Below are 5,851 nucleotides of genomic sequence, written 5' to 3'. Positions count from 1 at the left end.
GCTAGGCATGAACATCAAGTAGCATAGAATCGCCTATGCCAGCGTGATCTTCATCCTCAGTATTTTAAGGACGAGCTTCTTCGTGTTTTAGCTGAATCGATTGGAGAAGGAAACGCAGTCCTGGATTTAAAGATTGATCATTTCACGCATTTTAGTAGTTCTTAATCTTAGTGCACTTTTTTTTTTCCTGTCTTGACTTCCTCCCCTTTCAGTAAACATTTGGTAATGATGGATTAATTAGGGGTAATTAGGCTTAATAGATTCGTCTCACCGTTTAGATTCGTCTTATGTAATGGGTTTTGTAAATAGTCTACGTTTAATACTCCTAATTATTATCTAAACATTCGATGTGACACGTGCTAAAAATAAGTCAGTGGAAGAAAACGCCCCCTTAGGTTCATATATGGTGTTGCCTTGCCTCGCGCCTGGGCATCTCCTAGGTAGATGGGGAGGCTTGGCACACCTCGCCTTACCACCTTAAGAACCATGAATTAAGCGCATTCTAAATAAGTATGGTTATTTTTAGTGATTTTGCAAACATACATATATTGTTAAACTACCATGGTTACACACTTCATAGAACTCAACATTCAACATATTGTCTCCCATTCATGGCATTTGACAGGTATTAGCAGATGGGGAACTTATTTGAAACATTTTACTAATGTGTGTATAGTTGTCTTTTGTGAATTCAAACTGAAACATGTAGTATTTAGAGAGTTATGCTAAAAATTTTGTAAAATGTACCCTGATAATTTTCACTTGTTGCTGTTAGCTAGCACCATAAATTGTTTAACTAAAATATTTCTTGTATATCATACCCATGCACATGTTGAAACATAACAGTATCATGCCTCCAAATGTAGGATGATCCACTCTACGCTTGATACAAGCAACTTCGTTGTGACTTCACACCTCTGGAAGCTTATTCAGAAGATTACTCTATGGTATTTTTTTTCTACCAACAATCTACATATAAACTGTGTGGACATTCAAATTCTGTAGCTCGATGCACTATTGTCGTTTGTAATTTTTACAAAAGGGAACAATTTTCACATTTCAAGCTAACATAAAATTTGTCAAATTTTTTATTAGCACCAAATTACATGGAATGATGGAATGTGTTTTATTCTTGGTTTCTGATCATTTACAAAAACGTCCACTAACCAGATAAAAACATATTTGATGAACACACATGGCAAAGCACACTCAGGCTATACTGTGGACATAGTGCAAATATTTAAGGTGTCCAGGCATGGTGAAACAGAGAAGTTTCAGAAGGTGAGATTCATTTCTAATCTATCTGCACAACCCAAAAGAACAGCGCATGACTAATTTTCAAAACTTTTATGCAGTTTGCTAGTACAGAAAACAGGACGCTTTTATGGCATGGTTCTCGGTTGAGCAACTGGGCTGGAATCCTTTCTCAGGGTAATTCGTGCTATCTACAACTATTTTGTTACCAGTTTTTTCAATATGTATAGAGATGCTTCATCCAGCTTTCAAAGTTGATGAGTTGTTTCCTGCTATTTACTCGGCCTCTTGTAATCATTGCATTTGCAAAAATATCAACCCTGTATCTATCAGCATGAATTTTTCTTTCGTTTTCATGTGACTTTTGGCTGCAGATTTACTTCACAATTGTAGCACCTCTTTACGTTGGAAATTATTTTTTTACTGTGCAGAGTTCAGAATTATACATTCCATTAGAAAACGACAAATTCAGCTGTGCTACCATACACTATTCAAAAGTTGGAACAAGATCTGTGATTGTCGATTCTGATAATATATTATGCCCCAGGTTTGCGAATTGCTCCTCCTGTAACCGGTTTCTGGTTACATGTTCGGCAAGGGCGTTTACTTCGCCGATATGTTTTCAAAAAGTGCAAACTATTGCTGTGCTTCCGAAGCATCTAGAGCTGGAGTCCTGCTTCTGTGTGAGGTCTGTTTGTCGCCATAGTTACCTCTGAGCTATACTCATGCATTTTTTTGATCAGCCTCAGAGTGTGTGTTATTTATCTGTTCAACACTACTTACTTTTGTCATACATGTGCAGCATTTTCACTGCCAGGAGTTCTGCACAATTATTTTAGTTCAGCAGTGTTGATAATGCCTATTGAAACTTCAATTTTCCAGGTTGCATTGGGCGATATGAATGAGCTACTAGATGGAGATTATAATGCTAATAACCTGCCCCAGGGAAAGCTAAGGTAGGTTATTTATGCGACATCTTTTACTTGTAACTATTTTTTTCCCAAATCATCTTGTATGTATATTTCTTGCGGCCAATTCCTGATGTTAAATCAGTACATATAATAATGTGCAAGGTTGGAGAATATTTTGATAGTCCATTAGGTGCATGTCAACTGAAACAACATTAGCTGTTCTCATCTATTCCGTTTTAACACTGCATGATAAACTACTGATGAATCAAAACCTTAGATGAAAGTATTGTATTTGCTGCTTGATATGTAAAAACATATGGTTGCACTTGTCTTGTTGCAGCACAAAAGGAATTGGTCGAATGATGCCTGACTTAGCAGAGTCTAGGACTACTGATGACGGCATGCTTGTTCCCGTTGGGAAACCTAAAGAGGATACTTCCAAAAGGGTACGTGCGCTCCCGCGCAGCATCTGCGCAACTGCATTGTTTTCCAAATACAAATCCCACGAGGCTGAGGCACTTTGCTTACCTTTGAAAACACTGACGTCTGGTTGCAGGGTTGCTTGCTTCACAACGAGTACATAGTGTATGATGTAGATCAGATAAGAATGCGGTATGCCCTCCATGTCAACTTCAACTTCAGAAGACGGTAGGTGCTGTTGCAACAAGCTGAAGATGTGGTTCCTAAGCTAGGTTTTATCGCTGGTGTCCGCACCCATTTCCTGTGATCTGGTAGCACTACTGAGAAACTGAGTATTCGTCCAACGCGTTAGTACCAGACGCCATTTTGTCCGGTACTAACGTCACAAACTGAGTATTCGTCCAACACGTTAGTACCAGACGCCATTTTGTCCGGTACTAACGTGTGACGCTAGTACCGGTCATTACGCACAGTACCACTGAAGCCCCTGTACTGGTTTGGAGCCTCAGCCGGTACTAAATAGCGGCATGAGGACCGAGTGGCCAACGGCTAGATTTCCCTGGAAGCCATTTAGTACCGGCTGGTAGATTTAACTGGTACTAAATGATGTTCACGCACGTGTGTATCGGCTGTTATCTTCAGCCAGTATTAAATGTCATAATTTAGTACCGGTTAGAGGCACCAACCGGTACTAACGTACACACTATAAAATAATCTTCTTCCTCCTCCTTGAGCCCAAGCTCAACATTTGACCAAGAGCTCGGGCTTCTTCACTCCCATGATGACCTAGGGGAGGAGCTTGTTGGTGTTTTACATCGGCAACCCGCCTATGAGTACCCAAGGTGATCTTTGTGCGGTGGGTGTCGTCGAGAATCAAAGAGTCGATAGTGACACAAGGAATACGATTTAGACAGGTTCGGGCCGCTAGATCGTGTAATACCCTACGTCCTGTGTGTTGGTTGTATTGAATTTGTGTCGAGTTGCACTTCTTAGCTTAGGTGAGCTTAGGTGAGCTGTTGATCTAGGTACTCTGCCCTCCTTTATATACTCCAGGGGGCAGGAGAACTAGTCGGATTATAAGGAGGAGTCATAGTAGGAGTACTCGGTATGAATCCTAGTCGGATTATAGGGGAATCCTAGTAGGAATCTGACTTCTTCCTTCCTTGCGGGTACTGGGGATCTATCCCTGTCAAGCCCCCAAGCGCTTCATGGTCGAATGCATCTTCGGTGAGTAGTCTTGGTGCTCTTCGAGTACTTCATCTGAATCTTCAAAATTTCTCAAGGCTGCCATGAGGCTATGGTGTGCTCAAAGCCTTTGATCATCTTGATATTGTAGTCTTCATATATGAAGGGTGGTGAAAGTCGCACTCCATATGGAGTAGCCCCCGAGCCTTAAGTTGAATTAAAGAATTAGGCTGAGGGTTAAAATCTTGAATCTTCTTCTTTTGGTTTAAAAGAAATCTTGGGTGTAGCTTATTAGCCTCCGAGCCTTGAATTGATTGAGTAATCAACTCAAGGATCTTGAATCTTCACTCAGGTCATCATCTGAGTAGTCTCGCGGCGACCAGCCCCCGAGCTTATGCGCTAGGTGAGCCGTAGGAGCCTCGTCAAGTAGTTATTGGCACTTAGACCCCAAGCTTGGAAGCTAGCTGAGCCATTGGAGATATTCCGAGTAGTGATTGGTGCTTAGCCCCCGAACCTGGGAACTAGTCTGTGCCTTCGGAGGTACGCTTAGCGTCATCGCTAAAGCTTGTCCTGAAAGAAAATATGCGTACATTATGTAGCATTTTTGTAGGATATTGAAACTGCTGAAATTTATTCAGTGATCAATATGAAAATTGTGTGTCATGCTCTTGTTTCAATCACAATATGAAAGTTGTGTGTCATTCTCTTGTTTCAGTCATTTCTTACCGAGTAGTTAGCCTATTACGCTTAGGCTCTCAGTCTTCGGGTAGCCGTTGCCACTGTGTGTGAGAGATCTTTATCTCATACACGCGTATGGGCTTAGGCATGACAGATGTGCCTGATGCTTTCACAAGTTAAGGCGTATTCTGCTCGAGAAGAGTAGTGACCTTAAGAGAAGACAAAAGTGAGTAGTCGCTGTTGCAATAAAAAGAGAGCGTGATTGCGCGCAAGAGTTTGCTGTCCTCCGGCAAGTAGATCGCGTGTTGTGCGCAAGAGTTCAGCGAGTTGAGCGCATGTGGTGCGCAAGACTTTGATGTCCTCCAGCGAGTAGAGCGCACGTTGCGCGTGAGAGGAAAGCAAGCTGAAAAATAGTTGGAAAAGAGACTTAGCTTGATTCGTGGACGATTGTTGACGAAGCTGTAGCGGTCGTTGATGAAGCCAACCAGCCGGAGTTGATTCCAACTAGTTGTCGAGGGCGCAAGACCCGCCCTCGACTAGTTTTCTAGTTGAGATGGAGAGTCGAAGTTGTCATCGACGAAGCTGCGACAGTTGCTGGTGAAGCCGGCTGGTTGGAGTCAATTTCGATTAGTTTTCGACACTGCAAAGTCTGCCCCGACTAGTTTTCTAGTCGAGACGGGTAGTTGAAGTAGTCGTCGGTGAGTCGCCTGTCGAAGTAGTCATCGGCGAGCGTCGTGATCATCTTCGACTCTAGTCCGGATTGGACTTCGAGTAAGGATTGCTTGATGGACCGCGGTTGCATTGTGGAGTCCGAACGGACACGACTTGGAGTTGTAGTCGGTCCGCGCGGTGACTTGATTGCCAGCTCACACAGACTAATCCGAGCCATGGTCGAGTCCAAGTTGTAGTCGAATTCGGTGTTTGAACAGATCGAAATTGTTGATTTTCTCAACGAGATCTTCTGCTTCTTGTCGAAGAGAGTTTTCATCGAGATGCTTCTTCTCCTGGTTGTTGATGATGCAGCATTGAAGGATTCAGCACCGTCAGCAATGCAAAGCCAAGAGCTGAAGACGAAGGTTGCGCCCGCTTCGAAAAGCAAACATCGGCTTGATGATGACTGGTGCCATTGATCTCGCGTGGAGAAACTTGGCGACTCCTTGTACCTGGCGCACCAGCTGTCGGTGTTTTAGACCGGCAACCCATCTAGGGAGTACGCAAGGTGGTCTTTTGTGTGGGAGGTGTTGTCGAGAATCAAGGAGTTGATGGTGACACAAGGAACATGATTTAGACAGGTTTGGGTCGCTAGATCGCGTAACATCCTACGTCCTGTGTGTTGATTGCATTGAACTTGTGTCGAGTTGCACTTCTTATCTTAGGTGAGCTTAGGTGAGCTGCTGGTCTAG

General features: G+C 43.0%; 1 pseudogene; it reads left to right on the top strand.

The window, feature by feature from the left end:
- LOC101772730 overlaps window positions 1-2,817 on the top strand; it is a 15,914-nt pseudogene extending 13,097 nt beyond the window's left edge.
- The last annotated feature ends 3,034 nt before the right edge of the window (window positions 2,818-5,851 follow it).

Source organism: Setaria italica, chromosome V (genome assembly GCF_000263155.2).
Source record: "Setaria italica strain Yugu1 chromosome V, Setaria_italica_v2.0, whole genome shotgun sequence".
In the NCBI taxonomy this organism is placed as follows: domain Eukaryota; kingdom Viridiplantae; phylum Streptophyta; class Magnoliopsida; order Poales; family Poaceae; genus Setaria; species Setaria italica.
The sequence above is the reverse complement of the archived record's forward strand: the minus strand, read 5'-3'. Positions and strand labels throughout refer to the sequence as shown.